A 15,451-nucleotide genomic window follows, 5' to 3' on the forward strand; every position below is an offset into this window, starting at 1 on the left:
TGATGTCCTCAGTCAAGCCTATATTCCTACATTCACCCCTCCTTAAATAGTCTTCGACCTCGAAGACACAACTCAAGTTCACCTTGTCAGGACTTAAACATTGGTAAATATAAATTGCCTGAACAAGGTAGGCCACGGTACCATCTGTAGTATGGAAAGGAGGAATGAGTAAACATACATTGAAAATTCATAAATACATATATATATATTGTAAAGAAATGGCTAGACCGGGAATCGAACCCGAGACCCCTGTATTTCTAGTCAGGTGTTTTAATCAATGAGCTATCCAGGCCAATGTCCTCAGTCCAGCCTAATTTCCTACATCAGTCTTTCATTAAAATTCACTTTTTGTGGACAATGTAATTTTTTTCAGCAATATCATGGTTGGACTGTATTTGATGTTATTACCATAAAAATCTATAGGTACTGTGAGCAATGAGCTCACTAAATGATACCCACTGCCTTCCGTATGGATATAATGGTAGTGTCCATGCTTAAAGCTTATCAACAGAAGGACCACAGTCTTTTCTGTACAGAAATATTATAAATATTTGCTTTTGTCTTGTGTTTTAGCCCTTTGTTTTATACAAAGCGATAAAATCTTCGCCGCAGCTACTTTCACTTCTATATTCGTTTTCCCGTATGTCGCTTAAGTACGATCTCTCTGATTGGTCTAAATTTACATGAATATTTTTATAAGAAGGGTCACCAGGAGATGACCCTGAATGGGGTTTCTTCAGATCCTTGAGTAGTGATCTTTGTGAGCGGATCAAAGGATCTGATTTTAATCGGATTGGAAGTGCACGATGACAATATGTTATAAAAATTCAGTGATAGTTTCATCAAATTTCATTTAATGAAATGAGTGGAGTTGCAGATAAGAGATGGGTATCATGAAGCGTAACAGATGGATGGATGTACAGACAGACGGACATACCATACTATATACCAGACAGCTTTTCAAGTGGAGGGTATAAAGAGGAAAAATTATACAAGTTGCCTGGAAAAAATAAATTTAATGGATTTGAACTAGTTATAAGCACTGAATATAAATTTATGAATGTAATTTTTTTTGCTGTGGTGATATTTACATGAACAAATCTTTAGGAAGTGTTGATATAAGAGATTAATATTCTAATAATGCCTCAGGGGTAGGGTGGGGCCACAATAAACAAACAATGTTTTGCATACTGCATGAGTAGCGGTATAGTTTAGTCAAATTATCAAATTTTCCATCAAAATGTGAACTAATTGCAACAGTTTCAAAAGTTAGTTTTAATCAATCTATGATATGATCTGAATATATAACAAAAAGTTTAGAAAAAATTATACATGGGAAAATTGAAAAATTGAGGTCATTATTGGGACGTATTGTGTTCACTCTGATTAAATGATAAACGAACAATGTAAAGCAGAAACTTCTTTACTGGTTTTGATAAAAACCATGTAAGTAGGGAAATAAACTTAACTGAATAAACTGAATTGGAAAAATATTGAATATGGGTAACTATATGTGTTGGTTGCCATGGAAACAATGTAAATTGAGAATATCACCTACTTTTGAACAATGAACCTTTACAAACACGAATACAGTCACTACGTTAGTTTAAACACATACTCAGAATGCATTCTTTTGCCATAAATGCTTCAAAGAAATTATTTAAAAGATTTATGTAAATAGGTGGTAACCATGGATACATTATAAATGAATTTTACATGAAAAATTTCGGTATTCAGCAATGCTAAGTATAGCATGAATATACTCAATCACCAAAAGTTATGAAATAATAAAAATGTTTGAATTCATATGAAAGGTAATATCCAAAAATAATTAGGAGCAGATTTAGAGGGGTCAGGGGACATCCCCCAATAAGAATTTTTTTTATGAAAAAGTAGCAGAAAATGCCCCCCCCCCCCTCCCAAAAAAATGAATCCCTCCTGTAACTGCAAGGTTTTCCCCGTATATAAAGAAAATTGTGAGAAGATCTCGTAGAATCCCATTCCTCCCCGAAATAGATTTATTTGTTATGTTTCTATTATGCTTTTATTCTGGATTAGGAAGGTTGTTAATTTTTTTCGTCAAAAAATATTCTGAAATCTGAATTTTTTTTACGCACAGCAAAGCTGTTCCCTATAGATTACATTGTAGTTGTGTTGTCCACCCTTCAGAAAATTTTTCTTTCAACACGTGACACCAGTTTTGAGTCCCTGCAATATGATTGGTTGGTAACTTGTATAAAATGCTCAGAAATAAAAAAAAAATACTCTGTTTACATCAGTATCATAAAATGCTGGTACACTATAATGAGTATGATGGTTCTTGCTTGATCAGAACTTGAACCCACCCCACATCCGGGTACCCTACAGGGTATTTCTTTTCCTGAGTTTAATAAAAGTGCAACCTAACTCATATTAAGTGGATCAATGTATTTTTTTTTACCCTCCATATATTGAAACTACGCCCTCCGATGTGATAAGAACATAGCAACATGCAGTCAATGTTGCTTCATGGATGGTGATATTCCAAAAATATTTCAAGATTTTTTTCAGTGTAATTATACCCTCAACTACATTCAGTAATATGAAGATAAGACACGTTTTATGATAAAATCTGAAATTGTTATCCATTGGAAATGATCATTGTTGACCAAGATGTAGCCGAATCAACAGTAATTAAATTGCATGGAGTACAAAATTTTGTGAAATGTGCGCGCAAAGGTTCTGCGCAGTTACTAATTATTATATTGTTACCCTTCTTAATTCTTAGCCGTTGCTATGTAATGTTACTTAAAGAGGGGGGGGGGCAGTTGAAAGCACACAGTAGATTATTTTATTCTTATTGATAAAAAAAAACCTAAGGTCAAATTAAAACACTTACACAAATGGAATGAAGTAAAAGAGAGCAATCCAAGTATTTGTTTCAAGGAAGAATTAAATGTTAAACTCTTGGTAGATACTGGTAGTCAATTTTTACTTGTTCAAATACATACGTAAAAGTATTATTGTTATATTTTCCCCAAATATTTTTATCCTAACAGTAATAGAAATTATAAGACTTTAGCTTTAATCTAGGAAGTCACCCGCATGGTGCAGTGGTAAGAGCATCTGCTCTAGAGTTGCGAAGTAAGGAGTCGATCCTTACGTCGGAGTCGATCCTTACGTTGCGGGTTCGAATCCAACGGTGGGATGTGGAGACCGGTCGGATAAGACCGTATAAACCGAGGTCCCATGTCGCAGTAGGCACTGGCGCGAAAAAGATCCCTCACTGCTTAATAGCCCTGAGTGCCGAGTATAGGACAAAATGTGCAGCTTTCCACTGGCAAGTGGTGGCGTCTCCATATGCATGAAGATTTCTCGAGAGGGACTTTAAACAATATACAATTATAGTAGAAAGATTCACATCTATCTACTTTTCTTTTTTCAATGTTGCTCTTATTAAGAAGTGACTTTGAAAGTGTTCCAAATTGTTCACATTCTAGAGCATGCTCATGGAAATGCCGTTATCACCAGTCCCAATAAAATGGAGCTTCAATAAGTGCCGCTTCAGGCATTTTACTGTTGCAAAAATGACTATATTATCTAGAAGGAGAACTTAAGTTTTTATAAATAGGTTTCAAATATTTTGTTAAAAAGTTACATTTAGAATTTTTAAAAAAAGAGCATTTAAGCATTTAATTCCGTCTAAATGATTCCATTCGAATTATTTCCATTACTATAAATATACTGCAGCTTTTGTATATGTATAGATGCATGGTGCAGTCTTTATAGAGAAAAAAGGTCAATATCAATTGGCTTTTTATATGAGGTTCGCAAAAGCAATAAGCAGTAAATCTGGAGAGCAAAAAAATTGTTTGAATCACACAGTTTAAATTTAAGTTCCGGAGATGTCTGAATGGATTAACTATTTGATTTTTTTTTTAACTTGGAGACCTTCAAATCAAATCCTGTTCATGTGATTCCATAAATTCTGTACTCTTTATTTCAAAATGATAAATTTTCAAGATATTTAATCAAAATATATCCTGTGATGATGCAATTGTAACAACTCTGATATACATTGCACTTGTCTGATAGGCTGGCTTCCTTGCAGAATTGTTTAGAAAAGGCTGTTTTGACTTATTTTGTATAGTTACAAACTGTGTTCCATACATTTTTTGTTTCTTGTGTATAAATTCCAGAAATACTGAAGTATAAATATCCATCAGGTGTTTACAAATAAAATGAAAGTAAACACATTCACATTTAGGAATGTCACATACATGTATATTGGGAATACAAACAGCGTTCCATACTTTTTTGTTTACATTAATGGTAATTGCAACCATTATACGAGTACGAGGGTCATTCAAAAAATATGTAGACAATGTCCTCAATCGTCATATTATTCTAACAAAATATTAGATCAACACATTTTTATATGTAAAAACTTTTTTTTTGTCAGTGTGTAAAGTTTCATTCCAATTGATTTAATGGATCTCCTGTTATACAATTTTAAAAGTAGCATGTTTTGTCACCACGGAGCACGGTCAACAACACTTTGACGTCAAAAACAACATGGAGAAATTTTCATAAAAATACTTTGCCTTTTCATTTCATCCACGGTTTGTTGCTTTTTCTGAATTCTTGAATCTATATCCCTTTTCACCTAGTTTGCTAACAATTGTTTGAGTACCTTAAATTAAATCATTTATGTTTTCAAATTCTTTATAGCATAACTCTTGTTTGCATGCACAAGTTCCACAAAAGTGAAGCGCACATGACATTTTATGACGTTACTAACTTTTTGACAAGATTTTCAAACTATAGTTCGATTCATTGCAAACCGTTCATGGCCCGATTCCAAGTCTCTAACACAAAAAAATAGTCATTCCCACTATAAGCAAAGCATAACACATTTTTTATATCTTTCCTAGTTCTTCAAGCATTCTGAGAGTTCGTTTTAAAGGTTTTCCGAATGCAAAACAAAATTTTATCGGTACTTCCAGTTCCTGCTCCGTGACGTCCTTCGATGTCATTATTTTTTGCTTTATTACATGAAGTCAATATGCTTTTTAAGATCAATATCTTTTAAACGAAGCAATGTATTACATTAAATTTTAGCATATTCTTAAGTAATTGAACAATTCTAAATTTAAACAATTCAATTTTATTTCGTTTAATAGTCATTTATAAGAGGTAGGACTCTGGACATTATAAAGTATATAATTAGAAAACAGGTCAATTTTGACCCTGCTCCGTGACCCCATTTTTTCTGCATTATATATTTCATAATTTTCATAATTATCAAGATATTTTCCAATTTTTTATCTCAAATTATTTGAATCTGTTGTATAAATATGTGTACTAAATTTGGTTATAACTTGACGTTAAATAAAAAAGTTATGAAAAAGTCTACGAACTTTTTAAATGACCCTCGTATATGTGTAGATGAAATTTGGCCGGTGTGGAATTCAAAACTTCACTTCTTTGAAAATCAAAAAATATATATTTTTTATTTAGTTTTGATTGCATAACAAACTGCAGGTTAAAACAACAACTTTTAATGCTAACTGGCTATTGTTTACAGGCTGTCTGTCATAGAAAGCTCATATAGAAAAAGTACGGTGTGCAAATGGGTAATTCTAAATTCATATTGATCCCTAATTTTAATCTTTCGATTTCCCCACTTTCCCCTGAGTGATTTTTTTTTAAACTTTTTATATGTGAGGTACTTATAGCTTTTCTACAAATCTGCATTAAAATTTAAACTGTTGCAATGAGTTCTCATTTTTCAGTAGAATGATTAGACTAGTAGGTAATTAAAGCAAATTTTTTTAAAAGTCTCCTTCTAAAGAACTGAAAAGCTATGATTTGTTTTAAGGTCACCTGAGTAAACTCAGGTGACCTATTGCTATCAGTTTTCCTTCGTGCGTTGTGCGTTAACATTTGAACATTTTCACCTTCAGTTCTTCTCTGCAACCCCTGAACCAATTTCAACCAAATTTGGCACAAAGCATTTATGGGTGAAGGGGAACAGAAATTGTGAATATAAGGATATGGAAATAACGAACAGTGTTCAATCTCAACGTCCATTAAACAAATATACAAAACAAGAGCAGAGCAAACACGGACCTCCGAAACATCAGAGGTGGGATCAGGTGCCATGGAGGAGTGAGCATCCCCTGCTGACCGGTCACACCCGCCGTGTGCTCATTGTCATAATCAGGAAATAACGGAAAAAAATCCGTAGTCAATTAAGTGTATAAATAATGGACTAACAATTGGTATGAAAAACGTCAGTCAGCATTTCATTCAATGATAAATTGTATTTGCTGACAAGGTCATTGTATCGACCATAGAATTTACGAAATGATGACTTTAAACGAGACTGTTGATATTCTTGTTTCATGATCCCTGCCCCCATTGGGCCTGTGGGATTTCATGATCCCTGCCCCCCAGGGGCCTGTGGGGTGGGGCCAAAACCACTTAAATTAAGGCAATCTTTAAAAATCTTCTTCTTTACTCCTGGACACCAAGCAGTCAAACTGTTTGCATGATTGTAATCAGCATTGAGTCCTCTACCAAAATTGTGAAGTTCATGGCCCCAGGGTCAGAGATTCTGGTATTAGGGCAGGGCTCTATTGATTATATAGTGAAAATGCATTATTTCTTTGAAATATTCTTCTCTGATCCTTGGTATTAAATAAACTAACTAAATGCATTATAGTTATGATGAACAAGAGTGCCTCTACCAAAATTGTGAATTTTATGGCCCCAGGTTCAGGGATTCTGGTGTTAGGGCGGAGCTCTATTCAGTAATTGATTACCGTAAATCTTGAAATTTTTACGTCGATTTTATTTTGCAAAATTCGGGTCGAATTGCTGGTGATTAATTTTAAGGTTTCAAAATTTTGCGAATGACCACTGTTTTGTTTACATTATCTTATAGGTAATTTATTTTTAAGATAAATATTTTTGTGAATTCAATGAAATCACAAAGAACAAAGTACGTTATTGGTTGATTTTCACCGAACATTGAAATAAATTGATGTTTATCTGACTCAGAAGTTAGGAACTTTATCTTTCTAGCAATATATGACTTGCTTATATCTGATTACGTGTAACACATCGCAAATAATGATAAAAAGTGGTTTCTAAGCGCTCGTAACGTCAGTTCCGACATTCATTTTGTTAGACGACGTCATTGACGTACATGTACGTCTCTTGCGCGTCAAACAAAAGATCCTATATGAATAAAAGTGATGTACGATTGTCTGTTAAATAGAATTTATCAATCCATTCAAAGATATTTTTATGATTTATTTGCAATTATGTTTACATTTGATCATTAGGGTCATAGCAGAGATGGGGTAGGGATTACAGGATTTTACATGAATATATATAATGCATATAGAAACATCCGACTGTCTACATAGGACATAAAACGACTCCTTTTCTAGGAGCTCGAGTTACTTTTATAGCTTTCTCTCTTTCCATCTCTATATCTTAAGAAATACACCGTTACATACCTATGTAGATCCTGTATATAATTTTTCAGAATTTGAGGTTATATGGAAAGGGATAATAATAAATGACGGTAGCTATAATACTTGCAAAAAATTAAAATCTATCATAAAAACAATTTTCACAAAGATAATGCAAATAACCAAATTTCACAAACGGTCAATATTCATTATTCCGTTTGACTAAATCCGATTGTATCTTTTAAAATTTTTATCTAAAAAATAATAAATTGGAAACAGTGGACCATCGCGACGATGTTGCACGTGTTGTGGATGAATCGGTGGAAATCAACTCTAACCAGTATTTATTTTAGCGACACTAACCCGCTAGAGTTTAACCATGACACATAAACGTAATTCAAATGATGCTTTAATTCATATTAAAATATTTTTTTCATGTTTTCAGTTTATTTAAAAAAAAAATAAAGAACACTCTGCACACGATACTTAGAAAGTCAATCTTGCACACACGTGAATTATTTGCAGGAAATAAAACTTTCAGGTAATTGAATACAGTGGGAATAAACACAAACTCTGTACATGATTGAAACGTTCGCACGCCCCCCACCTCCCCAACCCTTCCTTTTTTTCCGAGACTAGCTTTCTGCTGTTGATTTAGTGTGTATTCTTTTAATCCAAAAGCCGTTTCTCAATACCTTCCTTTTTGTATTGCATTTTGTTCGATTCTACCTACCGTACCTTCATCCCCCCTTCTCCAGGTTCAACGTTTTAAACGCGCTTGAAATCTGTCTTATTGCAGGCACATAGCATTGTTTTCGAAAGTGGGGGGGGGGGGGGGCAACCAGAGAACATTTTTTTTACTTATACCTGCAAAAATTTGACAAGCAAAAAAATGTATGACCGACTATTACAACGGCAAATTACTTTCACTTCCATTTTTTTCCCAACAAAGCCTTGATAACACTATACTATGGTAAACAGTGGGTGGGGGGAACCTTCCCCTCAGTGAACATGTCCTATAGTAAAGGTAATGTTGGCCAAAGAAGTGGGTTGAGGGCAGCCCCCCTCCCCCTGTTGCAACGTCCCTGTATTGAAAAATAGCAACCGTATTGCACAGGCGGCGCACTGCACAATGCTCAATTGTTTCGAACTTGAGGTCACATTAATACATTTTCCTTCAAATGTACAGGTAGCGGTAATGTCAGCGTAACTTTTTTATAGCAGTGATGCCAAATTTGAAAAAAAAAAATGATACGCATCCTTAGAGGGCTTTATAAATATGGCTTTAATTTTTTTTTCTTTATTTTGCAGTGTATTAAAAACAAAATATAATGTTTTTTTAAGCTTATAAAATTAGCGTTCTGTAATGTAAGTATGTCCTGCTTCTTAATTACATCGAACAAACCTTCGACATTGATTGATTGATTGATTGTTCACTGTTTAACGTCCCTTTCCAGAATATTATACTGATATGGAGACGTCACCATTGCCGGTGAAGGGCTGCAAATTTGGGCACTTAGGGCCATTGAGCAGAGGGGGGGGGGGGGGGTCTTTATCGTGCAACACCTGATGTGACACAGGGCCTCGGTTTATACAGTCTCATCCGAAGGACCGCCCCATTTAGTCGCCTCTTACGACAAGCAAGGGGTTACTGAGGACCTATTCTAACCCGGATCCCCACGGGATCCTTCGACATTGAAAAAAATGTCATATTATAAGCTTCTCAAAATGGACAATTCTTCGGTTAGCCTATAGGCTGGCAAGTTCATGGAAAATTACGTGAATTTATTGATTAAATAGAAGCATAAGATTATTTATCTTTATTTTTTGTTTGTACTAGTTGTTTATGACTGTTGGATTTTCCCAAGTATGAGTTGTGCAAAGTGCAGTGGTAAATAAGCTAAATTCGGAGACGCGGAATTATTGAAGACACATTATATGGCATAACCCCCAATCCACCCACCCCCTCCCCCTCAATAAAAAAAAACATCAGGACTAACAACGCATAATTTATGTAATTGGTAATAGCTATATACTTTAAAAAGTCTTACTAATTTTGAATTAAAATATAAAATATAAATTTATTATCAAATAAATTTTATCATGTTTCCATCAAATGCACATTATTGAGGAAGGTAAACACTCTGCGTTCATTGTACCTGGCACTTGATCCCATCTCTGATGTTTCGGAGGTCCGTGTTTTCTCTGCTCCGATTTTGTATTGTTTTACGGACTTTGATTTTGAATTCTGTTTGTTATATCCATATCCTTCTTGTACATCTAACGCAGTCTGAACCATGGAACCAATGAAAATCCCGACACTAAAATGGTTCATTCTTAATGTTAAGGGATTTATAAACTTGAAAAATAATTATAAAATATGATAACTTGTATCATCTCTACATTCTTAACTTATGAACAAATGTGGATTTTATCCTGTATGAATTTTTTTGTATTCAGTAGTAAAAGGAACTGTTTATATTATTCGTTTCCTACGTAAATACTGTGTAAAATCAACGTAAAATCTTGAACGCTTATATTGAATTTTGATTTCCGGACTTACTTTATATAAAAAATGTATACTGTTCCCATTCATTAACCGACACTAATTTAATACTGGACAAAGATTTTCAACCACTTATTTTGTACACAAAAAATAAAAGTGGTTAATGCTTGGGAACATATTCAATTTCATCAATGTTTACTGATTTTTCATGAAAACTAAAAAGATTTCGCTGAGCAACTGTGGTTTAAAGTAGTACTATGACGTCACTGTAACATATTACGTCATATTTATATAAGTTGACTTTAGCTTTGATCTTATTGTAATCGAAACATAAGAGACTTGCATAAAAAATCGAAGTTTAAAAATAGTAAAATTTCTCGGCTGCGTTTAGCTTATAACGTACTTTGTTCTTTACTAAAAATTTATCGACAGCAAAAATTTCCAGATTTATCATGTTATAAAGTGAAAATACATGAATTCTTTGAAAATCTTCTTCTCTGCTCCTAGGTATTAAATAAACTTACTGAGTGCATAGTTATAATAAGCAAGAGTGCCTCTACCAAAATTGTCAATTTTATGGCCCCAGGGTCAGGGGTTCTGGTGTTAGGATGGACTCTATTGATTATATATAGTGAAAATACATGAATTCCTTGAAAATCTTCTCTGCTCCTGGATATTAAATAAACTTACTAAGTGCATAGTTATGATTAGCAAGAGTGCCTCTACCAAAATTGTGAATTTTATGGCCCCAGGGTCAGGGATTCTGGTGTTAGGGCAGGGGTCTATTGATTATATTGTGAAAATACATTAAATCTTTGAAAAAAAAAATCTTTGCTCCTGGGTATTAAGAAGATGAACCTATATAGTTATGATAAGTAAGAATGCCTCTTTAAAAATTATAAATTTTATGGTCCCAGGGTCAGGGATTTTGGTGTTAGGGCGGGGCTCTATTGCATGTTCCAGAATTGTGAATTTCAAGGCCCCAGGGTCAGTGGTTCCATAGAGAGGAAGGGAGCTGTATGTATATACTGAAAATTGTAAGATTGTAAAATGAAAGTGCTAAAGCTTAACTGAGGATTTTTGTGTTTTCTTTTTACTTTTTAGCTCACCTGAGCTGAAGGCTCAAGTGAGCTTTTTTAATCAGATTTTGTCCGGCGTCCGTCTGTCTGTCCGTCCGTCTGTCTGTAAACTTTTCACACTTTCGACTTCTTCTCGAGAACTACTGGGCCAATTTCAACCAAACTCTGCACAAAGCATCTTTGGGTGACGGGAATTCAAGTTTGTTCAAATGAAGGGCCTTGCCCTTTCCCAAGGGGAGATAATCATGAATTTGTTAAATATTAATGGCATTTTAAAAAAATCTTCTTCTCCAGAACCACTGGGCCAGGAAAAATGAATCTCATGTGGAATTATCCTTAGGTAGTGTAGATTCAAGTTTGTTCAAATCATGACCCCCGAGGCAAGGATGGTGCCAAAATGGCCGACCTAAGTTTTACAAAGGAATATATATGAAAAATATTTAAAAATCTTCTTATCCAGAACCACTTGGCCAGGAAAGATGAAACTCATGTGGAATCATCCTCGGGTAGTGTAGATTCAAGTTTGTTCAAATCATGACCCCTGGGGCAAGGGTGGGGCCAAAATGGCCGACCCAAGTTTTACATAGGAATATATAGGAAAAATCTTTAAAAATCTTCCTCTCCAGAAACACTGGGCCAGGAAAGATGAAACTCATGTGAAATCATCGGGAGGTGGTGTGTATTCTAGTTTGTTCAAATCATGACCCCCGGGGCAAGGATGGGGCCAAAATGGCCAACCCAAGTTTTACATAGGAATATATAGGAAATATCTTTAAAAATCTTCCTCTCCAGAACCGCTGGGCCAGGAATGATGAATCTCATGTTGAATTATCCTTAGGTAGTGTAGATTCAAGTTTGTTCAAATCATGACCCCCAAGGCAAGGATGGGGCCAAATTGGCCGACCTAAGTTTTACAAAGGAATATATATGAAAAATATTTAAAAATCTTCTTATCTAGAACCACTTGGCCAGGAAAGATGAAACTCATGTGGAATCATCCTCAGGTAGTGTAGATTCAAGTTTGTTCAAATCATGACCCCTGGGGCAAGGGTGGGGCCAAAATGGCCGACCCAAGTTTTACATAGGAATATATAGGAAAAATCTTTAAAAATCTTCCTCTCCAGAACAACTGGGCCAGGAAAGATGAAACTCATGTGGAATATCATCCCCAGGTTGTGTAAATTCATATTTGTTCAAATCATGACCCCCGGGGCAAGGGTGGGGCCAAAATGGTCAACCCAAGTTTTACATAGGAATATATAGGAAATATCTTTAAAAATCTTCCTCTACAGAACCACCGGGCCAAGAATGATGAAACTCATGTGGAATCATCCTCAGGTAGTGCAGATTCAAGTTTGTTCAAATCATGACCCCCGGGGCTAGGGTTGGGCAAAAATGGCTGACCTAAGTTTTACATAAGGATATATAGGGAAACCTTTTAAAATCTTCTTTTCAAGTACTTCAAAGCTGAATATGATAAGTGATATTTATATGGAATCATCCTCAGGTAGTGTAGATTCTAATTTGTTCAAATGATGACCGCCTGGAAGGGGGGGAGGAGTAAATTCAAGCCCGATGTGCTCAGGTGGGCGCTGTGGCCCCTGGGCCTTTTGTTTTAAATACTGAAAATAATATATAATGAATTGTTTGAAACTTGCTCATTGGTATTAATCAAATATTTTTGAAAAGCAAGAATGCATGTACAAAAATTGTGCAATATGTGGATATAGGCCTAATGGTCAGGGGTTCATGTGTGATAGGGCACTAAAATGCCACTAAATGCCGCTGACTCTACCAGAGGGTCTGTCTTGGACAAATGCTGCTAAATGCAGCTGACTCTACCAGAGGGTCTGTCTTGGACAAATGCCGCTAAATGCCGCTGACTCTACCAGAGGGTCTGTCTTGGACAAATGCTGCTAAATGCCGCTGACTCTACCAGAGGGTCTGTGTTGGACAAATGCCACTAAATGCCGCTGACTCTACCAGAGGGTCTGTCTTGGACTTGGAGTAAATTCAAGCCCGATGTGCTCAGGTGGGCGCTGTGGCCCCTGGGCCTTTTGTTTTAAATACTGAAAATAATATATAATGAATTGTTTGAAACTTGCTCATTGGTATTAATCAAATATTTTTGAAAAGCAAGAATGCATGTACAAAAATTGTGCAATATGTGGATCTAGGCCTAAGGGTCAGGGGTTCATGTGTGATAGGGACACTACTGATTATTGCTGAATATTACTGATTAGTTGAAATGCATTTTTTGTTCCCCTACCCTGCCTATGGGTATTTAGTAACCAAACTAAGTAACTGTTAAGTGTATAATTATGATGACCAATGGACCGCCAGCTCTTTCAAAATTGTGAATGCCATAGCATCTGGCTTAAAATATGAATCAAATTTGATGACTGGAAAGTTGTTGCATAATGCTCAGGTGACCTATAAGGCCCATTGGCCTCTTGTATTTATATGGAAGCATCTTCAGTTAAATGTAGTGTTCATATCATGAACTCTTGGGATAACTCATAATTTGCGTATAACAGCAGACTGATGATACAAAATCGGAAGGCATTTTCATTTTGGGCTGTTTGACCTCTGAAAAAATTCAGCATCTAAGGCATTTTTTGACTCAAGCTTAGATGCTTCATGATCCCAGGGCCAGCATGCTCAGAGGAAAAGCAATGGCAAATTGTTTGTAACTATTGTCTTCTATGATTATTTATCTTCAAAACCATAAATGGCTTGCTTGTCTTTGTTTTCTTTTATCTCTGTAAACAGCGTCAACACTCTGTTTGCCAAGTGGAATAGTCGAACTCAACCACCGTATAAGTGGAAATTTTAGCGAGACGCAAATTTAGCGATTAGTCCTTAAAAACTGGTAATTTATTTTTAGCGAGATGTTATTTTAGCGATTTTAGATGCACACTAAAGAAGCTATTATAAATAATACGCAATTAATTTTTAGCGATATTCAATTTTAGCGATTTTCACACCCTCGCTAATAATGCCAAAATTAAATCCTCACTAAAAAACCTACTTACACGGTAACTAAAATTGCAAAGGGATTTATAGAATTCTGTTGTTCATATGTGTGATGGAAGATTGATTGTATATTGTTTAACGTCCCTCTTGAGAATTTTTCACTCATATGGAGACGTCACCGATGCCGGTGAAGGGCTTCAAATTTAGACCTACATGTATACTCAGCACTCAGGGCCATTGAGCAGTGAGGGTTCTTTATCGTGCCAACGCCTACCATGACACAGGACCAATGTTTTTAAGGTCATAACCGAAAGACCCGTGACTTTCATGCTTGGCAAAGGAACAGTCACTACCTATCTTTATGTCTTAGGTATGACGCAACGCCGTGATCAAGAATCGAACCCTGGCCTACCGATCACGAAGCGAACGCTCAACCGCTGTGATGGAAGGACTAATATAAAACACATACCCTTTTCCACATTACATCCTGTATCATCCCAATCGAGACACCAATATCAGTCAGAGGGCCAAAGGCCTCAGACTCAGGGTGTATGGAATAAAACAAAGAGTAAATGCCCGTACACCCTTAGTTTTTTTCTTATGTACCACTCAACTTAACAGTGTTTCAATCTACCAGTTGGGTTTAATATTTATGTGTGCATTGACATCATGGCAAGTTAATGTATGTAAATTTACACCCGGGCCGCTATTAAACCAATCAAATCTGACGTTGCAAGCTAGAAAAGAAACAAAGGTCAATGGTTTAAATTTATTTTGACAGATTCCCAAGGATGTGCCTGAGCCATTGTAAAGAAGACTATGAAATCACCACCATGCAGGTTTTGTATTTCATTCACTCTTGCACTGCTATATATATATATATATATATATATCTGTATATATAGTCAAACACTGCAGCATTGATCAAATTGATAAGGGGAATAATTTACACCCGGGTCGCTTACCAATTAAATCTGATGTTACAAGCTAGATAAGAAACAAAGGTTAATGGTTTAAATTTATTTTGACAGATTCCCAAGGATTTGCCTGAGCTATTGTAAAGAAGACTATGAAATCACCACCATGCAGGTTTTTATTTTTCATTCACTCTTGCACTGCTATATCTGTATGTATAGTCAAACACTGCAGCATTGATCAAATTAATTGACATATTGATAAGAGGAATAACTCCATCGTCAATCTTTTCCTAGTTGAAAATTGGGTTATTCCCCTTTACATACATGCTAAAAATCCAGTTTTTGAAGATCAAGTGAACTGTTCTGATCACATTTTTATGCCCCCGTAAACAAAGTTTCGGGGGTATAAAGTTTTTGTCATGTCCGTCCGTCTATTTAGCTGACTCTCTGTCTGTCTGTCTCTCTCTCTGCCTGTTTTTCTGCAAAAACTTGAACCTTGCCCATAACTTT

This window comes from Saccostrea cucullata, unplaced genomic scaffold, assembly GCF_032062105.1.
Source record: "Saccostrea cucullata isolate Sc308-1 unplaced genomic scaffold, CSIRO_AGI_Scuc_v1 ctg760, whole genome shotgun sequence".
Lineage (NCBI taxonomy): Eukaryota > Metazoa > Mollusca > Bivalvia > Ostreida > Ostreidae > Saccostrea > Saccostrea cuccullata.